Below are 22,525 nucleotides of genomic sequence, written 5' to 3' on the forward strand. Positions count from 1 at the left end.
TACAGCTGAAGCAGTCCTGCATAAAGTCAATGCAGACAAGGTCTAACTGAGAATAATAAAAAAGAATTTAATTTGACTAGGAGTTCTAAATTGTCAATGTGTTTGTCCGTCAGTCTCAAGATAAAATTTGATATTAATTAGAAAAATGGGGTCAGACAGCAACCTAGTTAGGAAATAAATGTGCATTTGGATTGAAATGCTCCTTCACGGGTGGGGATAGGTTGGCAAAAAAGTTTAGATCACATGGGAAAATGGGAACATGAAACATTACCTATTAAACATTACCAAAGTTTAAACAGACCGGTTGAATCAATCTAGTTGATTAGGTCCTACAAGCAAACTGATTCCATTCAGGAGAACCATTTTTTCCTTTGAGAAAAATCTAAACATTTTTGCTAATTTTCCCTAGAAAAAAAAAATATGATTTTTTTTCTCCCAATATTTTTCAGAAACCGCATGTTCTATAAAATATATCTAATAGACACCTCCAAACTCATTGTGTAGGTAAAGATAAAACTATTTCCACACAGTCCCGAGAAAGGTGGCTTCCAATCCAATGATGACTGTCCTTGCCTTTTGACTCACTTTCTGCAGCTAAATGAAGACTACTTGCAACCCTGGCTGAAACCATTTGCAGGTGATGTTTGCACAGCAGACTGCAAATTGTAACATACTTTCTCTACTTACAAACTCTAATTATCTTTGTTATCTAATGCAGATGTTAAAGTCTTAAAGTTCTGCTTAACCTTTTGTGAGATACTCTGAGATCTTCAGAGGAAATGTGTGTTTTAGAATCAAGGCACTTTCACTGTTAATACTGCTCATTATACTTGACAGAATAATAGGAAAGACAACTATTAGGGTCTTTCAGATTATGAACCTTTCTTTGAAGTACTGAGACCCTACATCAGTTTTGGTATTTTTTTCCCATTTCTTTAAAGCGAAATAGCATTTCTCAAACAGTTTTGCCTAATGCATCCTTGCAAAGAGGACAAAAGCATAATTAATATAATCAGAAACAACACAGCAGAATTCTCTGTCTATTCTCCGTAAAAGCATATCCTACAGTTTAGGTGAACAGTTACTGACACTGTCATGTGCCTCATGCTAGGAATGAGCCAAAGTGATTTTCTAGATTAAGGTCAAAGCTTTCAGCATCCTGCAGGTTTGACTCTGCTTCTGCCAGATTTTTAGTTTGTGATAGATGAAAAGTGTTTTAAGTGTTTTTATTTAATGTCATGTACCCAAAACAGCAACCACTTCTGGCCATTTGGCCCGGCACAACTTTAAACCACAGTGGAAGGAAATGTGTAACTGAACCAGGTCTGTCTCCTTTCTAAGCCAGATGGAGATCTTGACAGGATCTTTAGCTGAATGAAAAGAACATCCCTACTAAACACACATTGAGGGTGTTGCCTAGGACTTCACGTCCCCAGAATCATAAATGTTGGAGCTTAGTAGCAGGGATTCTGAAAAACCTTGATAACTAGCTCAAAACTGTGCTAACCTTCAGTATTCAGGATTGCTTTCCATTTTCTAGCCTATTATTTCAATGGAAAGAATTGAAAATGTTAAAATCAGCTAAATCTTATATGCTCAGCCTTGACAACCACACATGCCTCTGGCTGCAGGCTTCCTGCTTCCCAGGAAAAGCTAAGGGAGCTCTACGGGCTCAGGGTCTGTAGAGAGCCCTTCCTGCTCACTGTTATTTCTGTGATGGCTCCTAGAAATTCTAGTGGCGTCAGGAGTTTAACACTATTTTCTGCTTCCTAAATCTTTCTCTGCTTGTTCTGAGGAATTATATTTGATCTGCTTAGTGGTTATACATTTTAGAAAAGAGGATCGTTCCTGAAGTTGTCAGCTTGTTTATTGAAAAATCATTTCTCAGCACGTCCTTGTCCAGAGGCTGATGGGAAGGACACAGGATCATGCTTGCCCAAATCAGCCTGCTCTCTGGCAGACACCCTTGCATACAGGTCCACCATTTTTCTTTGCAGAATATATGACTAAAGCCTTGTTTTACACTGTGTGTGCTAAAAAAAACAGCCAACAAACCTCCATTGAAACATGGTGTTCAGCATTATGTTTTTAAAACAATTGAGATTTTTATTAATAGAGATGAGCTCCATAAAGACCTTTTAAAGAGCTTCACATTATAAACACACTTTATAAAAGAGCTTTCTCCACTTGCTGGGGCCAGTGGGAGGCAGCAGGGACAAGGAATATCAGGCTAAAAAGGCCACAGGACAAAATTAACTTGCAGTCCAATTTAAGATGGCTGCAGGTAAATACCACCTTTCTGAACTACAGGTGGCCCAACTGGCTGCACTGTGATAGCTTCAGCTCCAATGAGCTGCTTGAGGAAAGCAGGGATTTTCTACCAACTGCAAAGGTCTGTGATTGCTTAAGGTAATCTGATGTTGTGAATACTGAGATATGGTTTAAACATCCTTGGTAAGCTGTATGACAAAGTAGGAAATAGAAGGATATTCCTATGCTTAAATATGCAAATATAAATACCACAGGGCTACCTTGGGATATAGATTTTCATAGAGAATGCTGCTGGGAGTATCTGGGTCTGAAAGATGTCCCGTCTTATTCATAGTCTCCTTGAGATGAAACATTTACATCCTGTGAACTGGTGTTGGTAGTTCATTGCCCTCACTATTTGTTACAAATTAAATATAAACCCTCACTACTTGTTGACTACATTTCCATGTTGTTGCTATGATTTTGCCTGTTAGCTGAAAGAATAACTCAGCATCAGATTTGGAGCCATAAGGTGAAACTTGAGGTCACTCTGTTCTCTCTCCTCTCTGTGGAGCTTCCAGCCTACTCATCCAAGTGCAGCAGCATCCAGCATCTCTCCTCCTAGTTCACAACCCCTGAAAGGTTTGACCTCGCTACTGGCTAATCACAGTTTGCTCCTGACTTTTCCACTGCAAAATTGTCAAGTGGTTCACCCAAATATTGCAGAAAACCTGGCTCTTGGCAGAAGTTCTGCCTTGAAGCTGATTGCTGATTCTTATTATCAGGTTTGAACCTATCCTCCTCAAAGATGCTCCTCTTAACATTTGTAAGCAGGAAGAACTAGCGTACAGCATTACTGCAGCCTTGCAAACAATCCCTGCACTGGAATGCAAACAAATTTTATGGTAAAATGCAGCCATCATCCTTTTATATCTTTTTTAGCTTGGAGACTGGAAGGCATTTTTATTGAATGCGGATCTTACAATGGTCAAAGGCTAATATTTCATAAAACACTCTTTTAAACTGAACATTTTAGATTATTTTTGTAGGCTTAACTCACTCATATTTCTGCCTCTTGCTGTAAGTTCTCTATTTCCCTTCTGAAAGGGTATCCTGACATATGATTTGCAAGGTGCTCCTCAGCTTTCAAGAGGGATGTGCTGCTGTTCTTACTTCTGTGCCTGCCAGTTCAGAGTGTGTCTGTGGAGCATTTTCTTTTTCCACTGGAGAGAACTACCTAACTTCTCCCATCCTAAGGTGAGTTGATCATTTTAGACAATGCCAGTGCCGAAATTTTTGGACCATTTCAATTACTATCATTTTGATATTTATTTTTGAATGGAGAGATGAAAGCAATGACAGGGAAGAGCAACAGTTAACTACTACCGTGTTATTTGCAACCATGACAAACTTTCCAGAGATTTCACCAGGTCTTCGACATCTGTGAAATATTTTCTGTTGTAACCATGTGGTTCCCCCATATGCCTTGTTCATTTTTTCCATGATTAACTTTTCATGCTTTTCTATTCTGCTCCACTAGGAGACACTGTTTAGTAAGGAGCTCCAGTTAGTAAGGAAGTTGTACATGGCTTATGGTGAACATTTTTTTCAGAAGCCCCTTCCCTAGACTTAGCAGCTGTCAATGATATAGAGATTTGGAAGTTGCCTGCACATATGGGTACAATATAAAAGATATCCTGTAAAAGGAACAAAATAAGACAGAAAGCTGAATTTCCAGATGCTACTTTTAGATGAGATTCTGGTTGCAAGCACATACGCAGTCCATACAGAAATTTACTGTTCCAACATAGGAACCAGAAAAATAGTGCAAATGATGCTTCTTTTAAAATCAGCTAAAGGTTAAGACTGCAATCATTAAGCATTGAGAATTAGAAATACTCTGCAGATAGGCTGTATTCAAGATAGAATCATTTTTAGGTTCTTCTAAAAAGAATAAAAGCAGAGAGAAGCAAGTCAGAACTGCTGAGAGTTACATTGGCTTTTCTCATAGAAAAATAAAAAGTAAATGCATGAAATTGTAATAGCACACTATACTATATAAAACAAATAAATTGATTTCAGCTAATCATCTGCTGAAGGACTTGGTAAAGTAACTGCAGAGAAGTCATAAATTCTTTGAGATGCAAGCAAAAACGAGTGCATCAGTGATCTTCACGCGTGGGAGAAACCAGTAACATTTGACACAGAGAGAGAAATTATAGTGCTCCTTTCTGGAAATGTTTCTCCTACAGTGACAGAGTTGACATTCTACAGAGAATAACTAAAGTTTCTATTTATGCAGTAGAAAGAATGGGTCCCATATTGCAAATCTCACTATATATATATATATATTATTTTTTTATCTTAGCTATTGAATTTTATGAGCTATATTTTTTATTTCCTGGCTGCTTTTGTTATCTCAGATTAAATGTCTCGGTTCCTTACCAGGATAGAAAGGAAAATACGGAGGGTCAATTTTTGTAATTTCCTTTGTTTTAACAGCAATGTATATGTGAATAAGAATGGGATGAACAAGAAAAGAACAAGAATAGAATTCCATTTGGGAGACGCTATTGCTTAAGGAAATCAAACACTTTCGAATTAAAATTTCAGTTTAAATTAAAAGTATTCTATTTTTCCCATCTTGAAGTTCAAGAAAGAACTCTGTGTTGCTACCACATCTTCACTGATGAAACCTGCCAGAGCTATTCTGCGTGGACATCACTTTGGAGTGTTCTATGAAGTTATCACATTTGAATTTCTCCTGGTTATTATGTATTGTCATTCTCTTTTGGTTATTGTTTTCACACTCTGTAATAATGGAAGGAGCTGTCATAGGAGAACTGTAGGAAACTAATTGGGAATCACTCAGAGTGTGATTAATTAACTGCAATTTACTTTCTGACATTTTTGAAAAGAACAAATGCTTTCCTACAAAAGTAAAGTTGCTGAATTTAATTTTATCAGAGTTGAGTTGTTTTCTTCTGAACATAAATTGTTTCAATTCCCTTATTTTTATCTAACATACAGCCACAATAAACTGTATAATCTCTGTACCACATCCACTGCTACATTATATCAGTTTAATACTGATATAACTCAGTGAAATAAACAGAAAAAAATCTAATGACTTAAACATACAAAATGGTTATACACTGGTAAATTAATCGTATAATATATTCCCCATGTATTTTGATTCTAAGGCTTGCAAAAGTTGTGTAACATGAATTAAGAAAATAATAGAATTTGGCATCATTTTATAGGTTTAAAATATAAAAATGTCTTAAATTCTGTGCTTATTTTTAATAGGTTCATATATTTGGATGAAAATAAAGTATTGAAGCTATTGGAGTTAAAGGATAGGATGAGATATCTTTCTTCCAGTAAAGTTTTTTTTTCTTTTTTTTTTTTAATGTTAGAGATGAATTGTTCCTGTGATTCTACATTATTGTCACATAACAACTACAGTAATATTAGTAAATGCTTGCCTTTTTTTTTTTTTTTTTTCTCTAGCCAGCTTAGTACTGTTTACTTTCTGGTTGGCCTATTTTCACCATGTCATGATGTAATTGTCTGTGAATTGTGGGGTTTTGTATGTTCAGCATTTCTTGCTTTACCAGTCAACCATACATTACATTTTCTGAGTGCGCTAGGATGTCAAGTTTGTAGTTAATACTAGACTTGTCAAGTTCTCAGAGAGTATAAAACCTTGGACTTCAACTCGTTTTTGACTTATAGATGTGTGCACTGACAATGAATGTTCAAAATGTGTATGAGGAAGTGATTGTGAACTGATGCATTTCTTAAGAGAAGTGGAAATAGGTATTACTAAGATTTTTTCCAACTTATTCATCACAGGACTATATTGTCTTGCATTTAAGTTAATGCAATTAAAAGAAATGGAAGTGTCAGATATTTGTATGACTGGTATTTTAAGAACTAGTTTCTTCGATTTGTAATGTATGCATTTGGAGAAAATGCATATGAAAAAAACTGAACCTGGCTTAAAAAAGACATTTTTTTTTTGAGTTTTGGAAATTCATTGTTTAAAAATGAAATGTAGAAGGTAAAGACCAAGGAATAGCAAATGCAGTAAACACAAAAAGTCAGGCACAACACTAATGGATGAAACAGCTGACTAAGAAACTGGCCAGCCCACCTGGTGCTGCATATGCCTCTTTTTTCAGGTGCTGCAAATAAACTGCTCACAGAAGCCCGTTTCTCAGATGGCAAATTGTTCCTAACAAAGGCAAAAGAGAGAAGAAAAATTTTAAGTCACAAAAGCTTGTTACAAAAATGCTTGTGCCTGGGTTATCGATTTATCACTGTAAACCTCAAAGCAGACACTCAAAATTTGAAACCCTGAAAACCAGCATCTCCTCTGCTTGCTGGTACAATTTACTGGGGAAATAAACAAGAACAAAAGCCTATGCATATCAGCTACTCTGCAGTGCCAGCTTGTATGCATGCATGCTCTTATAATGCACAAGGACCAAATAAATACTCCAGGGAAAACAGCAAAAGAGAGATCAGTGGTCCTACTCATGGTGTTTGGTGTTACTTGAAGTCGGGAAGGGTAAGAAAATCTATTTCTACCTTGAAGAATAAAAAAGAAAAGCTAAAATATTACAAGTTATTTGATTGGAAACATTTTTATATTTGGCATATCAGTCTAATGAAGAGGGTTTTTTGTTTGTTTGCCTTTTTTTTTTTTCATTGAAATACAGTAGCACAGTCTTGATTAAGGAAGGAAGCTTCAATATTTTAATATTTGATATATCGCAAGCAAGCCTCTCTCACAGGTAACACATTTTTCACAAAATTGCTGTATTTAGTCTATTTTCCTATGGGTAAATCTCAGAAAGATGGCAATTCTGAGAGAAAATAGATAAAAGAACATCAGAAAATGAAAGACCTGATATTTACCGCTGTCTGTACTATACTAAACCAAGTATCCAAATATGGGCTCACCATAATTGTAACAAAATCTCTAATGTGCAAATGAAATTATACATGAACAACTCATCCTTGTTATAATCACAGAACACCATACATCTGAGGCATTTAATTCATATTGTTGTAGTTTGTCAGGAATGTTTTTGAGAAAGCTCTTAAGAACTTAGGGTAAAAATAAATAAATGTCATATGATCACTAAGTTATAAAAAACAACCCTATTTCTTCAGAACTGTACAACAAAAAAACACATAGATAATTATTTTTGTTGGAAAATAGAATAGGGAAACGTAATATACAACCCTTCATCCTTGTTAAACTTGACAGTTACTGTCGCTGGGTCACATATGGTTCTTTCCCTTTTGTCAGCCCTACATTTTGCAGCTTTTTGATGCACCTCTCAGAAACATTTTAATAAAGTTTTGGTATGTGTGTGTTGAATTTTAAGGAAAATTATTGTTCATGAGAAATGGATAGATAGGTGAATCTTCCCTGAGAGAGGACTGCTGGAGAAGATCAAATCTCCAATATTTTATCTTCATCAGTGGCCTGTGCTCAAAGATCTGATGATAATGATGGTGCTGTAAAAAAGCAATTACTAAACATGCAGGTGCTCAGTTAGAAGAGGAGGAAAAGAGGAACACTGCCCTCTCTTTCAAAGTCAGTACTTCTTGGTGTTGTAATTTTGCTGCTTAAATTGTTCTCTCAGTCTCTCTCAGCAGCTAACGATTTCTGGATGGCCTCTGCCTGCCATTGTTTTATCCCAGTTGTTACTAGTCAGCCAACTAACTCCACTAGGTGGGTAGGGGCTTTGTCATTTAAAGCTTTTGTGACTCTCCTTGGATGATTTCTTTCATTTCCTCTCACAAGTCTCCCTCTCTCAAAAGGCAATAGGAACATACTCTCTAAAAAGTCTCATGTGCAAGAAAAAAGTCAGTGTTCCCACCATAACACCAGTTCTCTCTAAAGATAAGATCTGCTTGTTAGCCAGAATGCCATCATATCTTCTATCATACCTAGCCACTGTACCCGTCCACTTCTGCTGGATTTAGACACTCTAGCAGGACACTGCCAGTCACCAGCAGTTACCTAGACAGCGATATCTGAAATCCTACTGGCACATAAGCACTCTCCTCAGGTAGGCTTCATAATTTATTTTCAAGTGTATATCACAGACCTGTATCTCTTTTTAATAATGCTGCTATAATCATCTCTGAAACAAAGGCTTGGAGAATGATTTGACATGAGAAACCAGGAATATCTGAAAACTAGCTAAATACCCAGACCTCTTTGTTGTTTGTTGTCCTCCCTCTCCCCCACACCACAGATTACCAGATGCTTAGAGGACCACCACACATTCCAGTAGACAGAGGTTCCCACAATGTCTGTCAGGGATGCTGCTTTTATGCAGCTGTTATTTCATCTCCTGCTAATATTGTCATGCCGTGGACTGTGTCTTGTTCTGAAATCACTGCAGAAGCAGCATGTTCATAGCTGCAGCTGCTGCTGCTTTCTAACCGTCACTTGCTCCTTTAAGGCAATTGCTCGTGGTTAAAACATCTCCTGGATGCCCTGAGCTACCAGCTGAGTTTCTCAGCAAAAAGAACATCTCTCCTATTCAGTATAAGAGGCAGAAAATGGGATAGTCACACCCCATTCTTGCAATCCTCCTTTTTATTCCTTCTTAGAGTCATGATTTGGCAGCTCTCTACTAGTTTTTTACTGATGATGAATACCACCCAGGGCACCTCTCAGTTTCGCAGCTACCATCCCTCTTCCAAGAGATATCCTTTTCTCTCAGATGTTGCCCATCTGTCAGCTAGCTGCAAGCATTAACATTGCTGCAGAAAGCTTAGTCTGTTGTAGGCTGAAACATATAATGCCACCGTGAGACTGATCACAGTTTTGTCAAAAGATATTTTTCCTATTTAAGAATGGGAGATATGCCCCTTCAGACAGGTGCAAGCACTGCTTGTTTTTGTGGCTGTAGATTTTGAATGTACTAGTGGCCACTCAGAGCTGCTGACCATGAAAAATAACGCTACTGGCTGCTGGAGGCACTGTATGGGCTGACTTTGAAGCAATCTGATGCAGTACTTTACTGCAAATACTGACTCTCTGGTAAAATAAAACTTTTCCTTAAAGACAAAATGAATGCTTCGAGAAATTCATCATCTTTGCTTTAGCTTCTTGAATGGGCAGCTTTTGACTACAATTTGTAACATTATCTCAAAATAGTTTGTGAGGGGCTGCCTCACTTTAGGAAGCGCTGAATTGCTCTCAACCTCCAAACAACTTCTGAGTTTTAATCTGGAGCTAAGCTCATAGATCACTATCCTTTTAACTTCAGAGATTGATTTTAATTTATTTTAAATTTTGACTTTCCACTGTCCAAAGTCTTTCTTCCCTTCCCAGAGAAATTCACTATTTTTCCTTGTAATTTTGAAGTCTGTCCTGAATATTAACAACTGTTATTATTTGTTTTGGATCTACGTTGCTGTCATACTTTCACTACCCATAGCTGTTAAGTTTTCATTTGCTTTATTTTCTTTTGCTGATGAAAAAAATAAGTTCCACACTCTGGCAAATTATTATAACTTCTTTCTATGCCACAGCAGTGTTACTGTGTTCAGGCATCTTGTTTGTCTTCCTTTCCTGAATCAGCCTCTGAAGGTGGTCATTAGGAAGGGGAAATTTGACTGTTTCCATATTCTCCCTAAGGACAGTAGAATTGCAAATGCTTGTTGAAACATATAATTGTGCTCTGGGCTTGGGTAGATTTTTGTTGTTCCTTGATCCTCAGCAGTCTGCAGCAATTCCATCAGAGTAAGGAGGTACACAGTCAGAAGAGCCTGTTTTGCTAGGAATCCAAAGAAGACTGCATTCTTTAACAGCCAGCTTTCAACCTCCTTCATTTCTTTCTCCTGTTCAGTAGTACTTCTTACAAGCCCCGTTAATGATCCTGGAAAAATTGACAGATTTTGCTGCTCATTCGAGGGTGAGGCTTTGCTCCACTGAAACTCTTTTATTAAATCAAAATTTTATTTGCTACAGAAGCTAAATCAGCCTGAATGCTGTGCTTTGTAACTATTTGTTGTGTACACAGCTTGCTCTGAAGAAGCTCAACTGGCTCTTAGAGGAAAAGCTCTAATTTCCATGCTTGCATAATGAATAAATCTTATTAATGTAAACATACATTTAAAGTGACTACTAATACCATCATCTGACAGTATTAAGTGTGTCAGTATCAGTGTCTTTGCACAAAGGTGATTAAAACCCTGTGCTCACTCATTTCTTGCCTGTTCTTACAACCAATGAGTGATTTGATGTGGGTTTTGTGTCATTTTGGGAACTGATCTGAGCTAGCGGATTGATTTCAGTAGGTTAACAGCTATGTAGCTGTTAGCAGGTACTTCTATCACCCTGTGGTTGACTCTAATACTGGTTGATGTGCTGGTAAGATTAATATCTACTTTGACAAATTGTGAAAGAAATCTAGTGAATTTAATAGCTGACGGTTTGGGGGTATCCAGATGATATGTTACTGGGCACACAACATTGTTGTGAAAGAGGTATTTGTCCAAATTCAGCCAAATTGATGCCTGCCATGCCTCTGTGGCTTCTCCTAGGAAGACATCAGTACAAAGATGTAGGATACTTCCTACCAGTTATCCACATCAGGGATGAACTGGAAGTGTTCTCAGCCTTTTATATTAGACAACAAATAGAATTTGATCATGAAAAATATGAGATGCAGGAAACCTTATCTTCCTAAATTCAGCTACACAAAATCACACCATGTAGCCTCTCGCAGTCATCTCCTCAGTCATATGCTGGATTCTGGTACTTACCTTCCCTGTAGCAGACCATTTGGAGTGCTGAGGAGTATTTTAGCTGAACCAGACACTTATTTTATGCAATAGATATTATATCTATGCATGGCTGGTATTTGGGATTGTTTCAACAGGACTCCCATTTGGGCAGAAATGTGAAGGTCCTGGAGGGGTGTATGCTCACACTGCAAAATGGCACGTACAGATTTTAACTGTGCCTACGCTGTGAAAGGCAAACAGACTAGCAAGTAGTTAGTCATGGAAAGTTAAAAAGATAGGATTTCATACTAAATATTAACTAAGATGAATTAATGTTTCTCCAAAAAGCTCTGGAGACAATGTGCTCTCTCTAAAGCAGTGAGTCAGACAATTAGGTTCACAATAAGTCTTTATTTTAAAAAAAACTTTTCTCTGTTAGATGTACATTCAAGGAACCTAAGTATGTAACTTGCTGGCTGCATCTAAGCAGTGCAAACACCTAGCCCCTAGCAGTGGTAAAAGTTTTCTTACAATGCTTGTTATCATTCTCTTTTTGTCTCACTTGAATAATCACTTTATTAAACAGTGACTTCATCTTCACTTTCAAAATCCTCACCTATGAAAGGAAGAGAGTGTTTTAAAATTAAATTGAATCTCTTTGGGAGCTGGAATAACAAAAGTCTGGGGGGAGGGACACATAGCTGCTGGGTAATTCTCCCTCCCTGCTGTCCACAGCTGACATTTATTAAAGCCTTCAAGCCACTTGCACAAAAAATCTGCAGAGATTCGTATGTGCTTCTGGCTAACTTTCAATCAGTCCTATAGGCTTTTATTCCCGAAGTGAATCAATACAGAAAGAGTTATTTTCAAAAGGCACAAGTCATCTGTAGTCTATTTGTGTTTAGAACATTATTTCAGCTTCTTTCCCACAGAGCAAATATCACTGGCAGTAAGACCACATCTTTTCATATCTACACAGGGAAAAGGACAGCTTAGCACTTTTGGCAAAGATATAAAGATGTCATTGCTTTAACTATTAGATTTTTTTTTTAATCTGCCCCCCCCCCCAAAAAAAAAAAAATACAAAAGAAAGAAGATGGACTACTGCTCTTTGAATTTTTTAATGTTATCCATTTCAGAAGAGACTGTATAGCAACCCTGCAGAAGGATGGATTCTGTGAAATAACATAAGAAATATACTGGCTTTCAAAAATGAACAAAAATCCCTTACTCTAAGATCAAATTAGCTTGATACAGAAACTGTTAATACAGCACAATGCCTAGCATATCACATTTTTGCCACTTGCCACTTCTAAGTATGTGGATGTCTAGGGATTAAGGAATGACATAACACATTTTCATTGAAACATTTGTTCAAATTTCAGAGATAACTTAAACTTGACAACTATTTTTTAATGACTACTTATGCAGGTAGGCATTATTAGTATGCATATACAACTAAGGTGGATTTTGAAACTGATAATAAACAGAAGATCACTTATATGAACATGCTTTTTACTGCATTGCTGAGAACCTGATCCCACTTAAACACAAAAGAAAACAAAACTGCAGGCAGATTTTACTGATTTTCATTGATAATCTAATCTCTGTGGATTATTTATTACATCAGACATAGCTCAGAAAAAGTAACATGTAACATGTAAATAGCTGACAAAGCATAGACTTTATATAAGCAAATAATTTTTTTCAGATGATACTGTTTTTGCTATTAAATTGGATGATTTTTCTAAGCTGTCATTGCAGCATTTATTCCAATTACCACATTTTCAGTGGTGTAAATGAGAACTCAACTGGTACAGTATTTTTTCTTTTGCCAGGATAGCTCCTAATGTGCTTTCTCAGTCCAAATAGCATTGATTTGGATTAGGGATGTCTGAAGACGAATGAAAATGAGGTAAGTAGGAGAAGAATTGTAGGATTCAGCACTTTATATTAATGCATAAAGTTCACTTGAAAATTCCATTATGTGTGGTTTAATAATTGTTCAGAATGAGGTCCTTTGAAATGAGGATGAAAACTATAGAGATTTTCATAGCCACCATTGCCTGAGTTTTCAGAGTATCACATATATATCACAGAACTTATTTGAACTATCTTCTATCTTCTTTGAGATAAAGAAGTGAGTATATCTGGAGAGCAGAGGTGTAGTAGTCCTGTGCAGACGCTGCAGAAGTATGGGAGCTCCATCCTGCAGCTAACGCACACAGCAAGTGCCAGTGACATTTTGGGAAGTGCTGGAATGGTGTATGATCATTTTCTACTCAGTTTGACCAACGTACACGTTTATTTCTTGTAAGTCTGCTAAAGAAAGAAGAGCATTGTAAACTTTAAGACCAACAGAGCTGGGTTCCAGACAACACAGTGTTATGTTTTGAATTGCCCAGTCCGGCATTTTAATCTGACAACAGATCATCCTATACTACTGTTTAATTCCACACTAATATTTATTGTAACTGTAATTCTCCTAAGTTTACTTGTTGGCTTTCTTTATAAGATGAAATTTTCTGTGTTGACATTAAATTCTACAATACATCTTAAAGATAGAAAATAAGTGGAAGAAGTGGTGGAACTGTACATGTGTTCTGGCTGTGGCACTCAGAAGTGTTTAATACTTCTATTGTAGATACAGCAATAGGAAGATCTTCTACAGAGAGATATACAATAGTCCTTGCTTATGATTGCTTTTATTGCAAGGGCAAACTAGCATCTCCATTTTATAGTAAGTGTCAAGAACCAAAGGAATAATTACATCATTCTTACTGGATTAAGAATACAATATATAGCACACTTCAGAACTCAGCTTAGCTGCAAGCTAATTCTTCCAACAATTATTTTATTTGTGTATAATGCAAACAAACCCTAGATAAAAGTTAGGAAAAATAAATCTCTTGTTAAAATTTTTGTGGTCTACTGGCTTTTCAGAATCACAAGACTCACAATGTCAAATTAACCCTCTGAATTGCTTCATTCTGAGAATATAATTATTTTTTCTTTCATGTGTGGAATGTATGACTTGCTTGAGCTTGCAATGAATATATATTTCTTAATTGGTTTAGCATTGCCAAAACCTGAGAAAATATACAGCAGCCTGAAGAGTCATGCAACAGAAACCTTCCTGCTCCATTTGCTTTATCAGACATATATCAATTATTGATCAGGTAGAAGGTGCAATATCACTTATGGTTGTTGAATCTATGGAAAATTGTAGCTGGCATTTCTGGAACAGAACGGTATTGCAAGAACTTCCTGGTATTCATTTGTCAAAGGTGAGCTGCTGAGTAACCTCTAAACTAGCACAATCCTCACTTTGGACTAATGAGGTACACTACAAACCTGCCTGCAGAAAACGTGCCCTGAGACATAAATACTAGGGTAATGTTCAGAAATCCATAAAAAGTATCACATTAGTTCTAAAAACAAAAGAATACTGTTGCTGTAGTTATGGCTGTATGACATTTTCTGTTTTCTTAACGATGAGCCTTTCACCTCCAAAATTTAACTTGAATCAGTTGGAGGCTAAGACAAATTCTGTTTATGTGAGGTGTTGTAGTCAGCCTCTCTCACTGCTGTGTGTGTTATTTCATGGGGCAGAAGTCTTTTGTGATGTTCACAGTGGTCTGAGAAATTTCTTGCACTTTCACTGAGAGGCAGAAATTGCATGGCAGGCCCAGACTTGGTTCAGTGGGCTTAGCTGGCTGGAGGCTGTGAAAGCTAGTCCAAAAACTCTCAGAACGAAGTTTGGCTATGCTAAGAGCACTCTCCCCATCCGTACTTTGCATTCTCTAGGCAGAGCGTAGGAAGACAGGTACCAGCAGTGCAAGGAGAAAGGTCACATTCTGCTCTCACTAGCTGTGATATCTGGTGGAACCACTTGCACTAGAAATGGTAATTTCCTTTTGGATTCAACGCCTGAAAACAGAATTTGTACACAATCACTTTATACACTTGCAATTACAGGCACAGTTTTTATATTAAGCAGCAAGATATGCTTCAGCGTATGAAAAACCCAGGACTAACAGTTCTGTTTGCCTGAGAATTCAGCTGGGCACAGGGAAGTGGCCAGAAACCAGAGGCTGTGCCAGCTTTCCATCAACTGCACTGACTTACAGAGGCAAACAACAAGTACGGTCCAGCTAAAATGTTCCTTCGTGACTGAATTTGCTTCTAACAGCATTAAGGCTAAGTATCCAAGGGGACTCAGTTTGGTGTTGTAGGGCTGTAGATGGAAGCTAAAGCCAAGTTTGGATACACGTCATCTTAAGTAAGCTAGGTGGGGTCCTACTTCTTCATCACTGATTGCTCAGGTAACCCCATCTGCCCCCAAGGATTCCTGCTGAAGATATGCCTATATTGTTCATACAACTGGGTAAATAAATAGGTACAGGAGAAGCATGCTGTTCAGTGCAGAAAAGTGAGGAACATTTTGGTCTCCATTACCTGGTTTCCTATCCAGCTGGTATAGTATTCCATGCCAAAGAAGAAACAGACACACAAGAAATAACGGTGGGCCTAACATGTTGGTCATTACACTGGAAAGTCTATCAAGTGGATGAGGTTTAAATTTGAGAGATTTTATATTATGTTAGGCTCCATCTGGTCTAGAAGAAAAGTCAACCCCTTGTCTTGATGAGTTTAATAAAATGGCACAGGACTAACTTCTGATGATATGAAGCTAGCCAAGCACACACTGCAGAGCTATGCAGAGAGTGCAGAAAAGCTCTGGTTGGCAGTCCTGGGAGAAGATTTAGATAAACCAGCAAAGGGCTGAGTATAATATGTAAAACCTGTTGCCATAAGTTATAAACAATTCAAGTCTGTATATATGGATGTAAGTGGAAACTTTGTTCAAGTTTCAATGCAGCGCATAGGGTGTATTAAAATGATGGAATTAACGTGTAGTCATGTTAGATATTATAGTTTATCTTTCCTGACAGCTGAGTACTATGGAGACAAAAGTACTTCGTTGCCAGGGTAGATTCAGAATGCTGCTACAGACTTTTGAGCCTTATATAAAAATAGGGATGTGTCAGAGCAACTAGCAAAAGAAAGAGTTGTTAGCAAGACACTGACTTACTGCACATACTGCATTACTGCTGTGATATGTGTTTCCACAACCAATGCCTGTTAGAGTACTTGCTGAGAACTGCCATGAGACAGTTTCATAATTTGTCCTGTTTGGGGTCTGATACCATGATGATTTTTTTTTTTGGGGGGTGGGTAGGGGAACATGCATGGTTCTAGACACATAGCCATAACTAGAAATCAAGACAGTCTAGACTATTCCTATAGTAACTGTCCCTATAAGCACATTGTTCCTTTAAATACAAAATTATTTTCTATAACTACTAATGCACTTCTATTCAGCTCAGTAGAGCAGTATAAATGCATGAGCTGATTTCAACCATTAGAGCTTGAAACTGCAAGTTATTTAAGAAGGTCACAGAAATTGTGGATTTTTTTAATGCATCTATATATACATAAACACTTTCAATAAAATTTGTCTCACTGCTGTTTTGCATAAAGAAATAAAGGAGTATGTGTATGTGAATAAATATACACTCTTCTCAAACTCACTCCAACCAAACAGCAACAAAATCACTCTCCCATTACAACAGCACAGTTGGCTCCCTGCTAAGCTCCAGTACTATATGGAATAACTCCCTTATGTCATACGTGAAAGCAATAAACTAAAAATACTACTGCCAAATAGCAGCAAGGTACAGACCTCATGACTAGGGAACTGTCCCACCACCCCTGAGCCGGGTGAGCAAAATACATGGAAGCAGTAGCCAGGTCTAACCACAAGTTCAGATCAAAAGATGGTATCACAGCAGTGGAGCACACCAAAAGCCTAGCCACAGGTTAAGGTCAGATCCAACAACCACTGTGCAAGGCTACGATGAAAAACCAAGATCAACACTCGGATCACGATAGATGCTTAACAACAGGAGATAGAAGCTATGCCTAAGCCTAAGAGTAGCTCTTTTCCCACAAGATTCATGCAGGGAGCATTATGCCCTCCCTGGTGGAGCTTAAGTAGAGGTCCTGAGCCCATGGGTGTGGGGGAGGTCCCAGGTGAGGCTTTTCACGGCTTATCTGTGGCACAGTTATCAGGCTGATTACCTGCAACAAAAGGAAGAGAAGAACTTCTATGTTGCAGTAGTTCAAGTTATTCTGTGTTGGCTGGAGAAGTTTTTGTTGGGAGGAGGGGGATGTTTTTCTCCCCTCTGCTCCTACTTCTTCTTCCTCTGCTCCTTTGTCATATGGCTGTAGGCAGCCTTTACCTTGTATCTGGAGCAAGCAGGGCCATGGCACTGGCTGGAGAAAGCATCTGTCAGACCGGCAGGTCCCTCTAGTACCTGTGTGTGTGTGATCACTAGCTAATTACAACTGTTTTTTTTTTTTTAAATAATATTCTTATATCTTCAGGATAAAGGAAGCTTAGAGCATATACAGTCCTGGCTGCCTGGCCTGCCCTGGGAGCTGCTTGTCTGTGTGGGGCCCATGAAAGAAAACGGGTCTCTGCTTGGCCTCCTGGCATGATTTAAAACATAATGCTCTCTCTTCTTTCCTTTTCTTTGTTTCCTGATTTCTGTAGGGTAAGTCCTTATAAGTTTTCATAGCAAATAAGTTTACATTGGAGCTGTTTGTTTTGACTGCTATGTTAGAATTGGAATATCCTGAGTTGGAAGTGACCCATGAGGACTACAGACCTACAGTTTTGTTCAAATAATATGAACCTGCTAAAACCAGATGATTGTCATAGTCTGCTCTTGCATGAAGTTGTTAATGAGATTTCAGTAAACTAGATCTAAAAAGAAATAATGGATTTATGAGAAATCTCAACGTGTTATGTATTGTTAATGAAAACATGATTTATTTAATTTTAATACATCCATACTCTTGTTATAAGAAGACAGAAACTTTCCCTGTATGTTATGAAGTGCTGGTTTTAAATCAGTTTTTTTTTTTCTTAAACATAAAAAAAAGCCAAAACTTGGAGTCCTCCTCCAAAGCAATTGACCATATTTTTTTTGCTTTTCAATGGTTGCCTGTGCTGTACAACTGGCTGCTAATATTCGTTTCTATCCTGCTAACCCTTTTGTGGGAGCAGATTTTCATGCAGCTGGGGATGGAAGCGAAATATTGTTGCTTTTCTTAATGCTGGCTGAGCAATCCTTGGTGGGCCTAGTGCCTTTAGCAACCACTTCTGTGGGCCAATGTTTATTGACACGGCCACACTAAATCTTGAGTGATGAGCTTACCATTTGTGAGAACAGGGCTTGTCTATTGCTAATGGGCTTTGTGCATGCTGGTGATCAAGAAGATTGTAAACTAAAAACCTGCATCTGGTGAATTCCAGAAGCAATTTTCACAGCTGGCTGATAGCTTGCAAATTTGCAAGGCAAAAGCTGGGGGGGGCGGGAGCTAAAAACAAACCCCACCACAAAACCACCCAGCTGTAATGCAAACAAAGTAGTTTAGGGAATTTGTAATCTGAGATGTATAAAGGACCTGCTTCTCCATACTACCCGTAATAAGATAACATTAAATATGCTCTGGAAAATAGACATGGATGTGAAGAATAAAGCAAATGCTGTATTGCTACCATTTTCTCTTGCTTAATCAAATGCTTAACCCTCCTCCTTTCCCCACTGACCATGGAACTATCAAGTAGATTTCTCGTTAAAAGAACTCAGTTTATCAAGATTAACTGAGTTCTCTGTCAGCTTCAAGTATGCTGAGATATAGCCTGAGAAACGATAGGTGTTTGGCAATCCAAAAAATGGGAATAGTTTTCTTATGTAATAATAAACATCAATAGAAATACAAAGCCTGAGAAGTGCCTGTGTGGTTTTAATTTCCTCTTACCTCAGGCTTGCCAGTGCTATCTTAAAGTATCAGATCTATCTACTGTACAATATCTCACCACTTGCAACACCAACTCAAGGCTATTTTTAAGGGAGAAGACTTTGGCTCCATTAGGCTAGTGTTACTCATCTGTGGTTGAACTTCTCTCGTTAACCTTACTGGTATGTAAGAACAGATATAAGATTCAGAGCATACAAGAGGTGATATATGAATGAATATCCCAACACAAAGAATACCAAATTGAAAGAGGCTTTTAGTAGCAAAATGATTTGAATTTCAACAGTAAGATGTTTATAAAGAAGTAGATCTGAATATTGCTCTCCTAAACCCAATCACACACAAGGTATCTGTTGAGCGCAAGAGTTAATGCGTCCTGCGATAGTATTCTCATGCTCCTTCGTTTTGCAAGCAGCAGTGCTGACACAGTAATACTGAGCAATGCCATTGGCTTTGTTTTCTGCAATTTAATTTCCTGTAGTTGATCATCAGATTTTGCGTTCCAAGTAGTACCCTGTGAACCATAAATTGGGAACTGCTACAATGAGATTGAGGCTTCATGATGTTCTTTACTAATCTATGGATGTTATAGATGGAAACACTGATATCAGCTTTCTTAGGTGGAAGTAGAGGGGAAACAAACTCTTGTAATAAAGTGGTACAGTCTGTTTACTGCAGTAGAAATACAGACCTCACCTTTAAAGAAGGTAACTCAGAAGTTGTTTTGTATTTATGTTGTAATTTTCACAGAATCACCTAGGTTGGAAGAGACCTCCAAGATCACCTTGTCCAACCTCTGACCTAACACTAACAAGTCCTCCACTAAACCATATCACTAAGCTCTAAATCTAAACATCTTTTAAAGACCTCCAGGGATGGTGACTCAACCACTTCCCTGGGCAGCCTATTCCACTGCCTAACAACCCTTTCAGTAAAGAAGTTCTTCCTAAGATCCAACCTAAACCTCCCCTGGTGCAACTTTAGCCCATTTCCCCTCGTCCTGTCACCAGGCACATGAGAGAATAGACCAGCCCCCACCTCGCTCCAGCCTCCTTTAAGGTTAATTTTAAGGAATTCCTGAAGTGTTCTAACAGACAAAAATGTGCAAAGCCTAAATGCCTTTGATTACTCATATATTTACAACTTCCCTTGTGCACTACTTTATTCAAATACTGTCATTAGACACCTCTGAGAAGAGGCCTTGTTTTCTTGTGATTACTGCCAACAATAAAATAAACATACTTGGCTGTTTTGTAACATGTACAGTGGTCGTTCAGAAAGTCTTGGAGTATTTGACCAAACTTCTACATTTGATAACAAACAAAGGTTGATCATTCATTCAATTAAAAAAAAAGTATAAATACATTTTTTCTTTGTGTGGTAGTCTAGTAGTCTAATGTGAAACTTAACCTACTTGAAATTAAGTGTGAAATGAAGTTCTACAAGAAAACCAGATTTCAATTATGCTTTAGAATTATTAAAATATACTCAGCAGATTTTGAAATGAAAGTTGGTCTTAATTTGAGTGTAACAACCTTTGTCCAAAATTGCTTAATATTTTTTTTTGTAACAAAAAGTGTGGAAAATAGATTTTTGAAGCGTGAATGCTCAAAGCTAAAAGCAAATTTTTAATTACCTGCACACTGCAAAGCACAAGCAGTTCTCTGGTGGCTAGTTTTGCAAATCACCTTCCTCTTAAATTGGTCAGAATCTTGAAACTCACTGCTTAATCTAAGTGTTAAGCAAAAGTCAGGTGTGTACTTTGATCTGTGTTAGACTACTTGATATGCAAGTCAGATGACGGTTTCATTACTCCCGTATGAATAAGCTGGGTGACTGAGTAATGCAGCATGAATTTCAAACTGTGTATTACAAATGCATTTGAATAATTTGCAAATGATTGTGTGCTAGTCAATTTAATTTGTATTTTTTTGGAAAAGTTGATATTGCTTTATTATATCCTTTAGAACCTCCCATAAAGAAGGGCAAGCTAAGACTTGAAAATGTAATATCAAAAAGATACTGTACTGTGTGACTCGTCTTTTGTGCCTCTGAATTTGTTTTAGTAACATTAAAATTCAGGGATGATAGCAAGCTGAGAGGTTATGTTATGAGAAAATACTTATATGTGGTTAATCATCTGACTTACTCTAGGAAATGTAGCAAATGAGAATGTGATGGCAGGTTGTGAAGTTGAGTTGGAGTTCACCCCACATGCAAGATGAGTTTGGATATGCAGGATTTTAATTTGAGACGCTATTTTCTCCCACTTCAAGTTGTCATGCTGTTAGGATCAAAACAGCAAGAGCACTCTTGAGACCCATAAAATAGCATTGCACAATGCATACAGGCACCTGACATGTTTTTAAAAATCTGTCATTTATGACTCATCAAGAAAGGATGGGGAGCCTGCACAGCACTATCCTTAGGATTATTTTATATATCCTGAGGCCATGTGATCGGCCTGTGTCACTGGTTAAAGGAAAAGTGCCTATAATCATATAGGCACTGAACACTGACCTGGGTCTGCAAATATGGCTTTGTGTCTTCTCAGACTGAAAGAAGAACATAGCGGAGGTAAAACAGAGACCAGCAACTAAACTGGTTAAGAGCTTGGAGCAGCTACACTATAAGGAGAGGAAAGGGGTGCTCAGTTTAGAGCAGAGGGTGCTAAGCAGGGGATCCTGAGGGCTGAGGCTCAAGGATCCTGAGGGCAGCGAAAAATAACACAGGACTACTGTTGACCAAATTTTTGGGTGTGTTGTGGTTTAACCCGGCCGGCAGCTAAACACCACACAGCCGTTCGCTCACTCTCTCCCCTCCCTCTCTGGGATGGGGGAGAGAAACGGGAAAGTGAAGCTTGTGAGTTGAGATAAAGACAGTTTATTAAGACAGGAAAATAATAATAACAATAATAATAATAATAGTATTACTAATAATAATGTGTACGAAACAAGTGATGCACAATGCAATTGCTCACCACCCGTTGACCGATGCCCAGCCTATCCCCGAGCAGCCGGCCCCCCCACACCAGCTAGCCACCCCTATATATTGTTTAGCATGACGTCAGATGGTATGGAATACCCCTTTGGCCAGTTTGGGTCAGCTGTCCTGGGTCTGTCCCCTCCCAGCTCCTGCTGCACCCCTAGCCTGCTCGCTGGCAGGACAGAGCGAGAAGCTGAAAAGTCCTTGGCTTGGTGTAAGCACTGCTCTGCAACAATTAAAACATCAGCATGTTATCAGCACTCTTCTCATCCTAATCCAAAACATAACACCATACCAGCTACTAGGAGGAAAATTAACTCTGTCCTAACTGAAACCAGGACAGGTGAGAATTAAGGGGTGGGCTGGTATGGGAGACACTGTTGTGGGGGTGTACTGCAGGTCACCAGATCAGGAAGAGGAGGTCGATGAGGCCTTCTACAAGCAGCTGGTAGTAGCCTCATGATCACAGGTGCTGGTTCTCATGGGGAACTTCAATTATCCAGACATCTGTTGGGTAGGCAACTTGGCCAGGCACGAGCAGTCCAAACGGTTCCTACAATGCATTGAAGACACTTTTCTGATGCAGGTGGTGGAGGAGCCAATGAGGCAGGGGGTGCTTCTGGACCTTGTCCTT

General features: G+C 38.2%; 1 long non-coding RNA gene across 2 annotated transcripts; it reads left to right on the plus strand.

The window, feature by feature from the left end:
* Positions 1–1,822: 1,822 nt before the first annotated feature.
* Positions 1,823–7,200, plus strand: LOC308191292. 2 transcript variants are annotated; one of them, XR_013947870.1, is made up of 3 exons: positions 1,823–2,409; positions 3,358–3,507; positions 4,753–7,200. It is a non-coding gene; the product is annotated as an uncharacterized lncRNA (long non-coding RNA). The 2 variants fall into 2 exon arrangements; XR_013947871.1 differs by having other exon boundaries at positions 1,823–2,392.
* The last annotated feature ends 15,325 nt before the right edge of the window (positions 7,201–22,525 follow it).

This window comes from Anser brachyrhynchus (genome assembly GCF_964034855.1).
Source record: "Anser brachyrhynchus genome assembly, chromosome: 2".
NCBI lineage: Eukaryota > Metazoa > Chordata > Aves > Anseriformes > Anatidae > Anser > Anser brachyrhynchus.